Source organism: Myotis myotis, unplaced genomic scaffold (assembly GCF_014108235.1).
Source record: "Myotis myotis isolate mMyoMyo1 unplaced genomic scaffold, mMyoMyo1.p scaffold_m19_p_7, whole genome shotgun sequence".
NCBI classification, from domain to species: domain Eukaryota; kingdom Metazoa; phylum Chordata; class Mammalia; order Chiroptera; family Vespertilionidae; genus Myotis; species Myotis myotis.
In genome coordinates, this window is record NW_023416379.1 from 79,251,069 (window position 1) to 79,270,000 (window position 18,932).

The window sequence follows — 18,932 nt, forward strand, 5'->3', positions numbered from 1 at the left end:
TTTTTTTAAAGAGAGCCAAAGCATAACCTTGAGACCACCCTCCCAAGTAAGAGATAAAAAATGTCAAGGACTGTTGAGCACCCAGCAAATTTCCACCGTGGATCAGTAAGAGGTTATTTAGCGCAGGTGTTTAATTAGGATGCATTAGGGAAACGGGTAGTGCTCAATGGCCCTCAAGCCCGAACCTCCACCTGTGCGGAGCTCTAGCATTGGCTCATGGAGTGACAATACCGAGGGAAGCAACTGTGCTCCAATGATGCTCAAGGGCCTTTCTTTCCTCGGTTGGTTCAACCAAGTTCACTGCCAGAAAGCGATGGGTTTTCCCCACATGAGCAGGTCCATCTTGCAAGTTTATAATCTGCATCTGAATTATCTCTCCAGGAATTAGCTTTCACTTCAGAAAGCAAGTGAAAAATCAGAAAAATTCAAGATGCCCTGAAGAGAAAATATCTCCAGGTACATTCCCAGAACTCTGACTTCATGATAAGCAAAGGAAACCAATGTACTGGCCAAAGGACCAAGCAAGGTCATTGGGATTCATCCTCAAGTACAGAAATTCCCTTCCACTAGTCTGGCTACCATTCCATAGTCAGAGCTGCCTGAGAGGCACATTTATTGAGCAGTGTCCCAAGGGCTTTGTGCATATTATCTCAATTAAATCCTATGAGGTAGATACCATTGTAATTCCTATTTCAGAGATATGAAACTGATATTAAGGTTTATTAGAATTATTATTACACTAGATGCCTGATGCACAAAATCCGTGCAAGAGTAGGCCTTCCTTCCCCTGGCTGCCGGCACCAGCTTCCCTCTGGCACCCAGGACCCGGACTTCCCTCGCAACCCTGGCTTCATCCAGAAGGATGTCCGATCTAATTAGCATATTATGCTTTTATTATTATAGATTGCTAAGGATTATTACTTGTCAAAGCCAGTGCTATGTTTTTACTTGGGCTATTTGGCATCCCAAGACTCTGGCATATCATGCACAAGACTAGAACCTAGAATGGGTGTAGGTGAAACACTAATGTAGGCAAAGTTTGACTCCTGCATCCTCTACTTACCATGTACTCTGCCAGCTCAACACTTACCTCATCTTTCAGACAAAGTCCTTCTCCCTCTCCTTAATCCCTCTTCCCAATGTACACAGTCCTCTGTAGCTATCCTTTTAAGAACAGGGAAGTAGCTCTAACAAGTGAGTCTCAAGCAAACCCTTCATACTGAGTGTGAAAGTAGTGTAGTATAGTCTTCTCTTTTAAGGACTGGACAATAAGAGATAGTGTGTATGGACGGCTGGGATTAAACAAACAGCAATATGAGAGGCAAAGCTATGTTTCTATTATCAGGAAACCAGAGTTCTCCCATAGATTAAACTGCTAGAGAACCAGGGCTATGTATATTAACTTGGTCTTCTAGTTCAGGGCCACATGCACAGTGGGAACCTTATGTATTTGTTGAACTGAATGGAACTAATCTGGGCTCTGCCATTTATTTACTTTGGTAAAATTTAATACAAGGCCCTCTGTCTCGGTTTCCTTACCTATATGATGGGAGAGTTAGACCAGATCAGAGGTCTTCAGACTTCTTTTCCATGAAAACTTAAATAGTAAGCGTAAGTGCTAAGGACTGAATATTTGTGCACACGCCTCCTTCACCCATTCATATGTCGAAACCCAATGCCCAATCCCACAGTATTAACAGGTAGGGCTTTTGAGAGGTGCTTAGGTCATGAGAATGGGGCTATTATGAATGGGACTAGTGCCCTTAAAAAGAAGCCCCAGAGAGGTAGTTATGCCTTCCATCATGGGAGGTTACAATGAAAAGTTACCAGCGCCATTATCTTGGACCTCCTAGCCTCTAGAACTGCGAGAAATATATGCTTATTATTATAAAGCCATCTAATTTATGGTATTTTGTTATACCAGCCCAAATGAACTAACTAAATGAACATAAACAAACTAAAGAAACAAAAGTAGAGAAGTTTTGGCTGAATTCGTGGCCTGTCCGCTTCCTCTCTTCTCTAAGCAGGAACCTAGGCTGGAAACCCCTAAAATTAATGACAACTAATTTTTATGGCTTTGAACATTTATTATGTGCTTTGAACACCCCAAAGGAAATTGTGTTTTAATGTAATTTTTAATGAATTAATTTAATTTTGATTTGCTGGACAATAGTGTCAACTATTGTAAACTCTCCTGAAGAGCTTCATCACTTAGTAGCTGGATGACTTTGAGAAGTCTCTGAATTTTTCTGAGCCTCAAACGCTTCACCCTGAAAATGGGGAGGAATGGTAAACGGATTCAAGGCTATAAGGCAGTGGTTCTCAACCTTCTGGACCTTTAATACATTTCCTCATGCTGTGACCCAACCATAAAATTATTTTCGTTGCTACTTCATAACTGTAATGTTGCTACTGTTATGAATCATAATGTAAATATCTGATATGCAGGATGGTCTTAGGCAACCCCTGTGAAAGGGTCGTTGAACCGCCAAAGGGGTCGCAACCCACAGGTTGAGAACCGCTGCTATAAGGGATGCCGTGTACCTATCCAATACCTACTACAGAACAGGTGTATATTTAATGTTCCTTTTGGAGTAAAGAGCCTTTGGACCAGGATGCAGGATTCCAGCACTGAACACCGAGACAGACCAGCCATGTATCTGGCTTTACAATGGACACGAGGAAGGCTATGTATGTGGCAGGCACACTCAGGCAGTGCTGGGAGGGTGCAATTACATTGCCAATGGCTACTAGTGGCCATGAGAACAGTAAGCTTCCTTTTAGGAGGTGCAGTGCCCTTGTCTATAGTGGCTATGAAAATAATCAAACACAAATTTACTATTTTCTTGGGAATTCATTTTGCCCCAGACATAATAAAGTTTAATTTCTGTGAAATTAATTACATCAGTCAAGACTCCTAGGTTTGGTTATTAAGATTTGTAAAGCCTATAAAAACCAACCATTTGTAGTCAACTAGTTAGATTTTTTTTTCTCCCCTAGGAAATGTGTCAAGTTGAACTTCAAAATGTTCTTTATCATGCACTATTTCAAGTGTGGTCATGAACTATTCAGATTATTACTTAGAGTACTGCCCACTACTGATTTCATACCACTGCTAATCAGCAGTAAGATACTTGAAAATATTTGAAAATTTTCACTCAATTTAAGAATATCATAAATATTCTGGGTAGCAGTTACAATTGTCAAAATTCATCAAACTGAATAGTTCACAACTATTCATTATATTACATGTTAACTATATGTCAATTTAAAAAATATATATTACAAACATTCAAAATGATTATATACCAGATCTTAAGACTTGGTATTGGTAGACTCAATAATGCTCCCTATAATTAGTATGTGAGCTAGAAGCACTTTTCCAGTAGGTCTTAATGGAGGCACCTAACCTTCTTTATCTTTAGGGATTCAAAGAATGTAAGATTCAGTACTGGGGTCAGTGACATGCTGAAACATTTGAATTCTCCCATTTGATGAAGCATCAGTTCTCTTCCCCCCTAAATTCTTTTATGTGACTGACAGTTTCATCCATTTTTTCCTGAGGCAACTATTGAAATTCCTTTGTACTTGTGGAAGCAAGTTTGCTGGTTCAAGAATTTTGTTTTACCTCTGCCTCTAAGACTTGTCAACGGCAAATTAGGACAAGGAATTCTAATTTATGTTTCAAAGGCCTCAATAGCAGTGAGAAGTATTTTTATTTACATCCCCACCAAAAAAGTGTCAAGTCAAGATGATGAACCACAACACACTACTGTACAATTATTAGAAAATTCCAGGAGTTGTGAAATATGAGAAGCAAGAGCAAGTGGGGATAATGCCGGCTAATCCGAATAAAGCTCCTAAAGGGTTCAGGGCAGCAGCTGGAATTGCTCTGAAAGGGGGCAGAGTGTGCATTTGGCCCTGGCTTGCTCACATTCACCTTCATCCCCTATATATACAATATCCACATCATAGTGGTTGAAGGATTAGCACAGTGGTTTTATCCTTATTGTTCTGTTGACATGTTATAATGAATATTTTCAAATATACAGAAAAGTTTAATAAACTCTACAGTGAATGCCCATATATGTACTTCCTAGAATCTATAATTAATATTGTGCTATATTTGCTTTATCATCTATCTATCAATTTATCCATCCATCTTTTTTTTTCTTTAGGAGCATTCCAAACTAGACCCCAGATCTCTGTACCTCCAAATCTCAGAATGGTTTAATTTTTTTTTTCATCCTAATGCTAGTCTAGCCACTAGTCAGTGATTTTCAACCAGCATGCTATGGCACACTGGTGTACTGCAAGAATTTTTAAAACATGCAATACCTGACTATTTACTCAAAGGCACTGACCTCTTTTCCCTTAGATTATCAAGAAGAAAAATGACAACAGCCATCACAACAATAGCTGTCCAGTGTGAATGAATCAAAATTATACCTATTTTTTTGTCAGATTGGCAAAAAATATATTTTCGATATGCCACAGAATTTAATTATTAGTTTATGTGTGCCATGAAAAATATTAAAATCTCTGCACTAGATGATTACATTGGTACTTTTAGACCTTATTCTAAAGATACATTCTTTCAGATCTGTTGACTTGAAAGAATGTGTTTTACTTATTAGATCATTCTATTGGCAATATTATGGGGAATATGCAAAGTGGATATGAAGAGAAATAGATTTCTAACTCAAGCTCTATTCAGCACAGTGAAGAAAATGCAATCTAATCACACCAAGGCAAATTCATGATCATGATTTTCCTTAGACATTTCAGGTTTAAACTCAGTGAAATCCAAGAGTCACCCAGGACCTTCTCCTCCTCATAGAGTTGACACTATGGTATTGAGACATTGGTGGAGAGAGGTAGGTGGACCTACTCACTCTTGATCAGTATCTCTTCTGTGATGGAGTCATCTCATATGTATCATATCCTACCTGGTCCTTAGACATAATTCCTTCTGTGTCCCCCTTAATTGAGTCATAACTGGGGGCTATTCCAATCCCTAGGAGCTTGTCCTGCAACATCTTCCACCGTTGCATCTTCTGCAAGGACAAAACCCCTGCATGTCCACTGACATCTTTCTTAACTAATTTTCCTCCACTTGACAAGAGTAAGAAAACAAAGTACAGGAGCTTTTGGATTTTCTCTCATCTGGCTCTGTGATTGCAGGAAACTTGACAGTTTCTTGGTCCCTTCACACCAACAAAGACCACACTGCTCACCGCTATTTGTACTCTCAAGCATCTGGTCCATGGTGGATCAGGAGCCTTCTCTGATTTGGGGGCTTCACCAACAGAGAGACTGGATGTCCTTTAACCTCAGATCCTCAAATTTAAAGTGGGCTCTATTCTGTCCCCTCACCATTCACAAAGGATTTTCACACTTCGCCTAATACTCTTGCTTCCCTTCCAAAATTCTAGCCTATCTATTCAAGCCCAGAGGGTTTATATCCATTCCCTGTGCCAGGGAAAACAGGGAAGCATTCTTCCACATTTATTGCTTTATCTAACATCTAGTCTTTGGGGGATTAGAAACTCAGCATTACCTTATTTTGTTTCTCTTTGAATTCCAGCTGTAATCCCCATTTCCTTGGTGGGTGGAGGCCAAAGTATAATTTGGACAGAGGAAAGATGGTGGGATTTCATATTTAAAAATAAATAAAAACGAAAAATAAAATAGAAACCATCACGTAGTACTCATTAGTGATGTCTCCATATCTGTACTATGTGGGTTTATCTGTTATCTAGACCACTGGTTCTCAACCAGGGGTGATTTTGCCCCTGTGGGGACATTCAACCATGTCTGGAGACACTTTTGGTTTTTCATAATTGTTAAAGGTGGGTTCTACTGGCATCTAGTAGGTAGAAACATAGGATGCTGTTAAACAACCTATAGTGCACAGGAAAGCCCCATGACAAACAAAAAAAACACAATACTCCCAGTCTAACATATCAATAGTGCCAAGGTTGAGAAACCCTGGTCTAAACCAATGCTTCTAAAACTAAAGGGTACCAACTTTCAGCTATAAGACAATTAAGGTCTGAGGATCTAATGCACGGCATGGTGACTGTAGTCAGTAACACTGTATTGTATACTTGAAATTAGCTAAGAGATCAGACTTTAAGTGTTCTTACCCCTCGCCCCAAAAAATGTGCAATGAAGGATATACGTATATCAAATCACCATGATGTACACTTTAAATACCTTACAATATTGCATGTCAATTATATCTCAATAAAGCAGAATTAAATCAATTAAATTTTAAAACTATGTTTTAGGGAGCCCGAGTATGCTTTGAAAGGCCTATCTCAAGAGCTGAAGGAAAGAAAGATGTGAAGAAATCAGAGAAATCAGAGAAATTTCACTTTACAAATAAGTTTCCACATAAGATTTCATCGGGAACGAGAGGTTGTTAAGCTACATTTTTTTAAAAATCGTTAAAAGAAATGATTTCCTAATTTTTTCATATATCATAATTTTTAAATGAGGGATAATAAAATAGTATTTTGCCAATTAATGACATGAAGGAAATTTTAAAGGCTCTCATTCATTTTCATCATTACCTTATAAAAGAAATAATCCTTTCCCAATAAAAAGACAGAAAATCTTATAATTTCAAAATAAACAACAGCAATTTGAATTGAAATATTTTAGCCTTAAGGAAAACTTATAATGTTATCTATATCTTTCTGATTTTGCAGCAAACCAGTAAAAACTCAGTCATAGGCCAGCCTCTATGACAGACATTGATGGGAACCTCTGCTGCAGAACTCTTCAACTCAGAGGTTCAATAAAATCTTTTCCAGTCTTTCTTTTAGCTCCTTAGTTCAGTGGCCCTGCCAAGGTTTCTACCCAAAATAACATTAGTAAAGAGGCCAACATTGACACAGACTTCTCAAACATGCCATAGCATTTAGAGTTCAGATATAGGGCCCTGTCCAATTCAAACAGGTTTCACAGATTCCATTATAGGGTAAGAAACAAATACATTATAAGCAATCATAGTAACCTTTATATTCATAATGGATAGTTGTCTATACACAGTTCTCCTTTCCATCATCCCCTGTGCAAATTCTCAGGAATCAGCACCATAATAATTACCAGTTGGGACTAGACACAGTAACCCAAGGCCTGCAATCGATGGTCAAATAAGTAAATAAGTAAAATAAGAAATAAGAATGAAGGTAGGTGACATTGTATCTGAATTTGTTCCCACCAACCCAATGATTTGAGTGAAAAATTACCATTTGCAAATTTATATGCCATAAAATAATATACATTTATTTTCAAACATTGTTCTTTTCCCTCATGAGAAATACAACAAATTCCCAACAGTAACGTTACTGACTGTCAGGAGACCATATTCTGTGGACATATTAAAATCTCCTTTGGGTTAAGTACAGTTTACAAGACCATCTCTGCCTACTATCTATCCCACATACACCAAGAATGATAGGACAGGATCATTAGTTTAAATTTTTTTAGCTGTATTGACTGGTAAAATTTTATTTATCTAGAGAAATCTCATTTTTAAATACTTAGACAATTTTATTTCTCCTTTATTAACTCCCAGCTTCATCCTCCCCCGATGCTCTGCCATGCATATTACAAAAACAACTTGATCAATGAACAGCTCTTAGAAGAGATAGATTAAATTGTAAAATAAAAACAATTTCCCTTACATGGATTCCAATGATATCATATTTTATACTGCTAAAGTAACTTACATCATTATTAGCCAATACTAATGAATCACCTTCTAACACATGGAAATATATGTAGACTACAAAATTATCACAAAATAAAGATATGCTTTTAATTACTAAGGATAAAAACTCTAAGAAAATTTCAATACTTAAAATTATAACTAAATCTTATCTGGCCAATGAAATACAGAGGGAGAATTATCCTTCCTATATAATAAAAGGGTAATATGCAAACTGACCCTAACAGCAGAAAGACTGGGAATGACTGGTCACTATGACACACACTGACCACCAGGGGGCAGACACTCAATGCAGGAGCTGCCCCCTGGTGGTCAGTGTGCTCCCACAGTGGGAGCTCTGCTCAGCCACAAGCCAGGCTGACGGCTGCCAGTACAGTGGTGGTGGTAGGAGCCTCTACCGCCGCCTCAGCAGCACTAAGGATGTCTGACTGCAGCTTAGGCCTGCTCCCTGCTGGCAAGTGGACATCCCCCAAGGGCTCCCGGGCCACCAGAAGGATATCTGACTGCCAGCTTAGGCCCAATTCCCCAGGGAGTGGGCCTAAACCAGCAGGTGGTCATCTCCCAAGGGGTCCCAGACTGCGAGAGGGCACAGGCCAGGCTGAGGGACAACCCCCCCCCCCCCCCGCCGCCCCCAGTGCACAAATTTTTGTGCACTGGGCCTCTAGTACATATATATATATATATATATATACACACACGAGTTTTCCAATTCTACTGTGGGCTTTGATGCTATTACTATTAGTTGATTTCATCTTGCTTTGTTTTACACAGATAAAATAATAACAATATAAGTGAAGCAAAAAAAGGAAACAGAATATATTAAACTTATATTCTGGGTCAAACATTATACTTACCTGTATTTGTTCTCAGTTTTCACAAGTTTTTTGAAGTAGGAAATTAATTTTATATTATCTCTCCCATTTCACATATAACGAGATTGAGGCTTAGTGTGATTAAGGAACATGCCCTTTGCAAGTCCATAGCATTAAACCCAAGTTAAGTCCAACTCCAATGTCCCTGATCTCACTAGTCTACCAGGCTAAACAAAGATTATATTTGACAGGGTTTTATAGTGTGCCTGTTATATGTCAGTTGCTTAATCATGGAGTCATGAAGCAGGAACTTGGAACACGAAAGAACTTTTATTTTAATTAATTTGGTCCACACATATTTATTGGGTGCTTACTCTGTGCCAGACAGAGGAGAGGTTCCTACCTGGAAATGTTGACATGGAATAAAAGACAAATATTAGTTCATTGCTGACAATTACTGAATCGCACCCAATCCTGTTGGTCAGTTACCAAGTAGGGCTTCTATACCAGGGCTGGTAATATCATTATTGGGGACTTGTGATTCCCAAGAATCTGCTTATGCTCAGAACCCTGATTTCTGGGCTCATTCTGACTTCCATGACTTGTTTTTATCACAATTTAAATAGGATCTACAAATAACTTATTTTTTGAAATTCAAATAATTTAGTCTTTCTTTTAAAAACATAAAGGTTTAATTTTGTATCTTTTGTAAAAGTTATATAGAACCTAGTTCACAGTAAGCAGTCACAAAGTCTCTTTTTTCCCCCCTAGAAAGGAACTGAGAGAACATTAGCCCAACCCACTCAGTTTACTGTTAAGGACATTAAGACACAGGGAAATGGCTAATAACATGACTAGTGACTAGCAGAACTGAGACAAAAACTCAACTCTCTTAACGCCTGGTCTAGTACAATTTCCAATTCTATGTCCCTGCTCATTTAGAATTAAGGCAATTTCTCAAATAGGGAAGTCTTTTCAATTTATAGCTCTAATTATGGGTGTGAGAGTCACAAAATTCTCTGCCTATTCTCTAATTAAAGAAGTGGTAAAAGATATGACTGACGTAATGAACATCAAAAAAGAAAAAATAATGAAATAAACATTATGAGGTTATGAGTTGGCTTGAGATCAATTCACTGGTCTTCATTATGCTTATTAATACATGCTTGATTTTTATCCAAATGAGCTCCAACTCTACACTCTAATCCAGCAGAGTGGTAGCTTCACAGGTTTTGTGTATCCAAAAAGAAAGTAAGATTTAATCAAGTATGGTTAAGTTCCTATATGCACAAGACATTATCATAAACAGTACAGGTAATACAATGTTTCTAAGACATAGTCCCTGACCTTTAAAAGTATTACATCTTTTTTGTTACTATAACAGAATTTCGATTAGTAGACAATCCTGTCATTCATGCATTCATTCACTGGCCAAATTATTTATTAAGCATCTATTATATGTAATCACTATGTTAAGGAGACTATCAACAAAAGCAAGCAAACAAAAGAAGCGCAGTTGTATATGCATTAATTATGCGTTGTTGCATAGCAAACCACTCTAAAACTTAGTGACATAAAACAACAACAAATGTATTATCCTACCATTACTGTGGAGTTGGAGTTCAGGCATGATTCAGAATCTCTTAAGAGTTCAAGTTAAGCTGCCCACTAGAGTTGCCGTTTCATCTGAAATCTCAGCTGTGGAGGAGAAGAAATTGAACAGACCTGCTTCCAAGCTCCCTCACATGGTTATGACATGCCTCAGTCACTTACCATGTGAGCCGCTCCGTAGAGCTGCTTTATGATAGGGCAGCTGGCTTCCTTAGGAAGAGCAATCTAAGACAGAATAGGCCAAACAGAAGCTATCATCTTTTTATAACCTAATCACAGAAGTACCACCACAGCATGCATTGTCCTACTCATTAGAAGTCTGCCCACAGGCAAGGGGAGAGAATCACAAAGGCCTTGGGGGTGGAGGGAGGAGTCACTGGGACCATCTCCACTGCCTAGCACAATCAATCTTGCCCATGGGAAGCTTAGGTGCTTTTTATGAGTTTTTATATGTGGCCCTTGGCTTTAAAAAGTGTTGGGCCTGTGGCAGGTTCTCAACCATTATTTGCATAATTGAGGAGAACGCCTGGCTGAGTATTTTATACTTAATTTAATGGACAAGGTAAAACCATCCATAGTTGGAGCATTAAAGAGCATAAGAGTTGGAGAGAACTTTTGTCACTCTAATATTATCCTTTCTCAGCAATTCTGTTTTCTCACACGTACTAAGAAAAGAGTTACTTTCCATGTTCCTGCATTTTGTGACTAGCCATCCCAGTTTACCCGGACTAAGGGGGGCTTGTGGGGTATGGAACATACAGTGCTGAAATGAGGACCTCCCTCCACCCCCAAGGCCTTTGTGAGGACCAGCCAGCTGGCCATCCTACTGTAAGCCCATCCATACTCCTTTCTCCACTCAGGAGGAAGAATGATCATTCTAATTGGTAATGTTAACGTAAAAAAACATTGAACCCTGTAAAGAATTTTTGTGAGTTTATTTGAGCCAAACTGTCGACATATGCCGGGAAGCAGAACCTCAACGAATTGAGATAATGCTCTGGAGAATGGCGGATTACATTTGTATTTATAAATTTGCAATCAAAGGAGGGATGTAGGTGGGTTACATGAAATTCATTGGTGACAGAATAAGGAGGAGGGATAAAGCAAAGCAGGGGAAACCCCTGGGATTGGATAAAAAGTAAAATGATGGACACATACTTAGGTGGGTGCAGGATCAATTAACATGATAATGAAGGAATTTGTGGTATCTGTCCTGGCGCCCAGCACATTTGGTTGTGCCCCAGGGGCTCCAGAAAAAGGGAAGTTACAAGTTACCCAGACATTTCAAGGGTATGTTATCAAAGATGCAAAAAGACAGACAGGCTCAGTTAAGGTAAAGGTTGGCCTTGTCAGTGAAGATACTGGCCCAGGACATAACTGCCCACCATAACTGCTTTTAGTTAAAGTTTAATTTCAGACCATCCTTTGTGGTTACTTTAGGTCTCTGAGTTTGCAAGACTGCCATGCAGGCCTCCCCTGAGCTTGTCAGGTCAGCATGTGGCCCCTTTCATCCACAGTCCTCATCTCCAGAGTGTATTAATAGTGATACAGAATTTTTGGACTGGAACCCAGATTCTTTGTCCACCAGAGTCAAAGAATGAATCCACGGACAGAGGGTAGTATAGCAAAGGTAGAGATTTATTAAAGAACAAGTACAAACTCCCACGTGGTGAGGAGGAAAGGATCCCACTGAGTTCCTTTTCCATATGGCTTATAAAGGCTATAGATCCTTGTGCTTTGATATCCCCTCTGATTGGTCAATATTCCCTTAGACTGGTTACTATAGTAACTCCTGAACTCAAAGGTCAACCTCACATGGGACATTTGAGGTTCTCTCTCCCACCCCACCCCCCATCCTTATTGTTTTTCTATTCCCTTTGGGCTTTCTTCTTCTCCTTTTGGATGAAGGGCTTCCTTCCCTTTATTTTGTAAATATAGACCTTTTGCTGTTCCCAGCTCCCTCATTCTATGGAAATGTACCTGTTGCAGCTTTTCAGCTCCCCTAGTCTATGGAAATATACCTTCTGCTGCTCTGCAGCCCTGTGCTTCTTCCATAGTCCCCTTGATTTATAAAATTTCTAAAATTTCCTAGAACCTGTCTTTTCCACCCCTAAAAATTCCTGTTTCAATAGCAAAGATGTTCTTTCTCTCTCAGCATCTGGGTCACCTGTGCTTAGACATAGACAGTTCATCTCACTCTTCCACTGTCCATTGAGGAGGCTTCTGCTCTCTCATTTCCAGCCTATTCACCTGTGCCTGGGGTGGAGGGGGGTGGGGAGGATTAGTTCAAAGAAGGTGTGAGTTAGGAGGTTTGGACAAGTTCCATCAACTAGTTTTGCCATCAATTAAACAATTGCATAGAACTCAGAGAGAAAAGCAGCAGTTAGGATCTCCCGCAGATACAACAATGACTAAAGCTAAATTCTCAATAGATTATTTAGCAAGTGTTTATAAAATGCCTACTTTGAGCCTTATAAAGTATTAGAGAAATAAAAATAAAATAGGCAGTCCTCACTCTTGTGACATGTTGCATGAGAGGACAGACATATAAACTAATACTTAAATACATTATATTAAATTACATGATAGTCATTTATTTATAATATCATGAAAGCAAGAGGAAAGGTGGACTTTTTCCATTAAAGCTCCAGTTATTGGTATGTTGGTTGCAACTTTCTCCAGAAGAGTAATAAAATTTTTGTTTGTTTGTTTAGAGAAAATAATGCTTGAATTGAATCTTGAAAAATGAACACAAGTTTGTGAGGTGAATAAGTTAAAAAGTCGTTTCAATCAAAGATAATAGACTGTATGAACACATGAAAGTATAGGAAGGTGGTGGAAATAACAGAAAATAAGTATGAACACATGAAAGTATAGGAAGGAGGTGGAAATAACAGAAAATAATAATTTAGAATGTCTCCATCAGTAGGAGAATGTAGAGACATGGACGAAAAGGAAAGTTAAAGTTTCTCTGGGGGCTGGGTGTCTTGGAATAACAGATTATGTCAAAAGCCTGAGAGATCCAAGTTACAGATTGGATAGAGCCTGGAGGTGGAAAGAACAGCTGTCAGCACTGAACATGGAAACCAGAACTGAAGTGGTTGTCATGGTATGAAATGGGAGAAGCAAATTGGACAGACATAGGCGGGAAACGGAACCGGTAAAAGAAAAATGGGAGCACAGGAATCAAAGGTAATACCGAGGCCTGGGACTGAGTAACCGGAAGAAGAGGAGTCCCCTCAACAGGACTAGGAAAGTGAGAAGGAGCTGGTCTTTGATAATTGACTCAACTAAAGAAATGTTCAGTTTGAGGAGTTGGTAGGACACATGCCTAGGAATGTGAAACAGCAATTGGAAATGTAGACTTGGATCATAAAACGATGGCAAGGCCTCAGACACAGGTGTGTCTAGAGATGATGATAGGAGGAAAATAAATTGAGATAAAAGTGGCAGAGGCTGAATATTTAGAAAAATCAGTATTTTGAAAGGTGAAAGAAGAGTCCTTTGGAAGAAATAGGGAGGAGAAGCAAATCAGAGGTATCACTCAGTAGAGGGAGAGAGATTTTCAAGGAAGAAGAATGATCAGCTGGGTTGCAGCTATTGCAAAAGTCAGGTTTTATTATGGCCAGGAGAGTATGTATGGCCATTCAGAGAACCAAATAAAGGTAACGTAGGGGTTATGGATAGGGAGAACTTAGAGTTGCAGACAGATAATACTTATCACAAATACATTTTATTTTTAAGCATCACAAGATCTATCAAGGAAACTCCTCCGGATTATAAGGCGATCTACCTATTTTACTTATGAACAATATCAATATCAAATATTAGGCCTAAATTTCCCATGTATTCATTTATTCATTCATGTATCCATCCACTCAAACACTGTAGTCTCTTCAAGAAGCCATCAGCCTATCTGTCTGAGTCAGAAACACAAGTAAATAGCCCCAAAGTGTGCAAAAGCCATAGCACTATCATAGGGGACACAGGAAGTTCAAAAGATACATGGAGTTTTCTAGGCATAGGGCTTGCTAACAGTGCCAACAAAGAAGGCAAAATGTGGATGCATCTGCAGTAGGTCCACCAAGACAAGGTCATTAGTCTCCCTGTACATGTGCCAGATAGCAACTGACAAACTCCAACAAATAAAGACCTTGAATAAAAGAAGCTGAGGCAACCACTAACTCAGAGAACCAAGGAACGAACCAAGCAATATTCACTTTTCATGAAAAACACTTCTCCTTGCTTTAACTGCAATTGGTGTCTACATGGAAAATTTACAGAAACACAGTTCACGAGTCTTGTGTTACTGGAGATAAGACTCACAATCAGTTTTGGTGGAGGTCTTACAAAGAAGGTGTTGTCAAACAGATAAGTCCCAATACAGCTGAAGCATAAAAACCATATGACTTATCCATATGGCCGCAGCACAAGCTAAGGACAGAAGCTGTTATTACTGCCTCTGCAAAGCAGAAACAAGGCAAGATTGCTAATGTCATCCTGATTCACCAAGTGCAGTGAGACTGTTCTCCTTTCAGCAAAATTGCTGGACTGTGTGGTTGAGGCTGGATGATTTCCACACAAAAGGACCCCTAGTCTCGCACAGATTTGAAACAGCAAAAGAATCTGTGAGGCCACAACAGACGTGCCATGCTGAAGAGTCCCTTCCATGTTAGCAGGTGCCAGAAGAATGAGTGGAAGAGCAGATCAGCCCAGCAGGGGCCACTTGTAGTGAAAGAAATTGGCAAATCAACTTACAGGCCTGACTCAAATCTGCCCGACCTCGTGTCCACAAGGTGGTGAAACAGGAAGGAACAATATTCCATTACCATTACCATATAGAAACCCCACCTTTCTTGGCACTCCTCAGGCTTCGCGTCATCTGCAACTACACCATCATAGCCAATCAGCATTGATAAAAAGCCACATCACACCCGCGCTATTCTGCCCAACAAAACTTATAGGCACCTAACTCATGCTGGACAGAAACTACTGTTGTTCAGAGAGAATGAAGGTGTCCACGTGCCTTTGGTTCCTGAGGTAAAGGGCAGCTCTGGAGGAAGGAAGATAAAACAAGAAATCAATTACACCTGGAAGAGTCTTCCTCCAAAAAGAGGGTCTGGGCTCCCACAGCATCAGTCGAGAAGGGTATACACAGGAGACTAGCCAGGAAAATTCCCCCGCGTCCCCATGCCCATCAAACATGGAGCATGCATGGTACACATAGGTAACTAAACTTCCTTTGGCATGGCTCCAGGTAAGAACTCTAAGTACATGTCCCTGCTCAAGATGAGAAGAGTTATTTCAACCAAAACAAGTCATGATTCCCACTATGACTTGGAATCCATATTTTTTGTGGTTAAAGTGGCTTTGTGGGATTTATCTTCTTAAATCCCTTCATTATAGGGGTTAAGAAACTAAGACTTAAAAACATGCTATGTTTAACATGACACAAAATAATACAAATCTCTAAAAGTTGATGTTTACCTGGTTTTATTTGTTCTAGAAAATAAAACCTTGACACTGAAATTACCAAGTTTTTTCATTTCAAGTGGGGGATTTGTGGAAAATGACTGGCCCCATACTCTTCAAAAACAAAAATCTAAACTTCCGGAAACTAAGATGGCGGCATAGATAAACACCGGGAAATTGCTGCCTCCCACAACAACTTCAAAAAAAACAACATAAAGACAAAACGGACATCATCCAGAACTACAGAAAAGCTGGCTGAGTGGAAATTCTACAACTAGAAGGAAAGAAAAGCACACTGAGAGCCAGAGGAGCTGCGGAAGTAAAGTGCAGAGGTACGGAGGCTCATGCGCGCAGAAAGGGGCTGGTACCTGAGGACGTGGCTGTCTTTTTGAATCGGGAGGGAATCACAAGCCCCCAACTGCTCTGAACTCCGGTTCCGGGAAGTCTCTGGGGACCCAGGACTCATACGGGGAGAAACTGGACTGTCTGGCAGCGGGCAGAACTTGGAACTTGAGGTCGGCTTTCCCTCAGAGGTACTTGCAGCAATTACCAGGACACTGAGATGTGGGCCCCTTAGGGCAGGGCTGAGGATCCGCCATAGCTGCTTGCTCCGCCCTTTGATTCTCTGAGACCTCGCCGCACCCAGGCTGCGGCAGAGGCTTTTGCATATGAATGCCCCGGCCCTTTGCAACCTGAAAATTACCTAATTGAAGCTGAGCCAGACAGACCCAGAACTTCCAAGAGAAGGCCCAAGGCCCCACAGCGGCTTGCATTGCTTCACAGCTGGGCCTCATCAGGGTACCTCCAAACTCCAAAAAAGGAAGGGGAATCTGCAGTTCTCTTCGTAGCTCCTGCTGTGTAACCTCAGGCAGAGGCTACATTAGCACCTCCTTAGATCCAAGAGCCAGTGTACACCCAGTGGTCAGAGTGGGACCATCCAATTACAACTCCTCAGATCCATAAGGGAAACACTCAGGGGGCAGACTCAGTAAGCACCAAAACCCCACTGAAGCAAGTCTTTCCCCAGAAGGGTGTCTTCAGCACAGAAGTTCTCCCACTGCAGACACTGCTGATTCTCACTGCCAATTGGCCTGGAGGTCATTTCCTCCCAGTAATCCTACAACAATCAAGGCTTAACTACAACAAGACTGTGCACAAAGCCCACAAGGGGGTACACCAAGAGTGTCCACCTCAGGTAACTGGGGAGGCTGAGGCACTGGGCCCTACAGGACACCTAGCACACAAAACCACTCTACCAACACAGGGAAGCATAAAAAATGTGGAGACAAAGAAACAGGTCACAAATGACAGAAATGGAGGAAAGCCAACGACTGGATATAGAGTTCAAGGCCACGTTTATAAGGTTTTTCAAGAATTTTATGGAAACCGCCAATAAATTTAATGAATCCCTCAATAAGTATAGTGAGACCATGGAGGACATGAAAAAGGACCAACTAGAAATTAAGCATACACTGACTGAAATAAAGAATAATTTACAGAGATCCAGCAGCAGACAAGAGGATCCCAAGAATCAAGTCAAAGGTTTGAAATACGAAGAAACAAAAAAGACCCAACCGAAAAAGAAAAAAGAAAAAAGATTCCACACTTGTGCACTGCTGGTGGGAATGCAGACTGGTGCAGCCACTATGGAAGACAGTATGGAGTTTCCTTAAAAAACTGAAAATGGAACTCCCATTTGACCCTGTGAGCCCACTTCTAGGAATATATCCCAAGAAACCAGAAACACCAATCAGAAAGGATATATGCACCCCTATGTTCATAGCAGCACAGTTCACCATAGCTAAGATCTGGAAACAGCCTAAGTGCCCATCAGTAGATGAATGGATTAGAAAACTGTGGTACATCTACACGATGGAATACTATGCTGCTCTAAAAAGGAAGGAACTCTTACCATTTGCAACGTCATGGATGGAACTGGAGAGCATTATGCTAAGTGAAATAAGCCAGTCAATGAAGGAAAAATACCACATGATCTCACTCATTCATGGATAATAGAGACCATTATAAACTTTTGAACAATAATAGAAACAGAGGCAGAGCTGCCTCAAACAGATTGTCAAACTGCAGCAGGAAGGCCGGGGAGGGTTGCGGGGCAGGAGGTAGGGGGGTAAGAGATCAACTAAAGGACTTGTATGCATGCATAGAAGCATAACCAGTGGACATAAGACATTGGGGGATAGGGGAGGCTAGGGGACTGTCTAGGGCGGGGGGATAAAATGGACACATATGTAATACCCTTTGTAATACTTTAAGCAACAACAAAAAAAAAAAAAAAAAAAAAAAAAAGAAAAAAGATTCCAAAAATATGAAGATAGTGTAAGGAGCCTCTGGAACAACTTCAAGCGTACCAACATCAGAATTATAGGGGTGCCAGAAGAAGAGAGAGGGCAAGATATTGAAAACCTATTTGAAGAAATAATGACAGAAAACTTCCCCTACCTGGTCAAAGAAATAGGCTTACAAGTCCAGGAAGCGCGGAGAACCCCAAACAAAAGGAACCCAAAGAGGACCACACCAAGACACATCATAATTAAAATGCCAAGAGCAAAAGACAAAGAGAGAATCTTAAAAGCAGCAAGAGAAAGACAGTCAGTTACCTACAAGGGAGTACCCATACGACTGTCAGCTGATTTCTCAACAGAAACCATGCAAGCCAGAAGAGAGTGGCAAGAAATATTCAAAGTGATGAATGCCAAGAACCTACAACCAAGATTACTTTATCCAGCAAAGCTATCATTCAAAATAGAAGGTCAGATAAAGAGCTTCACAGATAAGAAAACGCTAAAGGAGTTCATCACCACCAAACCAGCATTATATGAAATGCTGAAAGGTATTCTTTAAGAAGAGGAAGGAGAAAAAGGAACTCTTACCATTTGTCACAGCATGGATGGAACTGGAGAGCAGATAAATACCACATGATCTCACTCATTTGTGGAATATAATGAACAACATAAACTGATGAACAAGGACTGATCCAGAGACAGAGAGGCATTGATTGGACTGTCGGGACTTGGAGGGAAGGTAGGGGAGGGTGGGGGTAAGGGGGAAAGATCAACCAAAGGACTTATATGCAAGCATATAGGCCTAACCAATGGACACGGACCACGGGGGGGGGGGGGGGGGAGGGCATGAGCGGGGGGGGGGGCGGCTAGAGGGTAACGTGGGGATAAGGACACATATGTAATATCTTAATCAATAAAAAATATATTAAAAAAAATCTAAACTTCCTACCCATATTATTGTAATAGAAGTACAATGAGTTCTAAGTCAGTGTC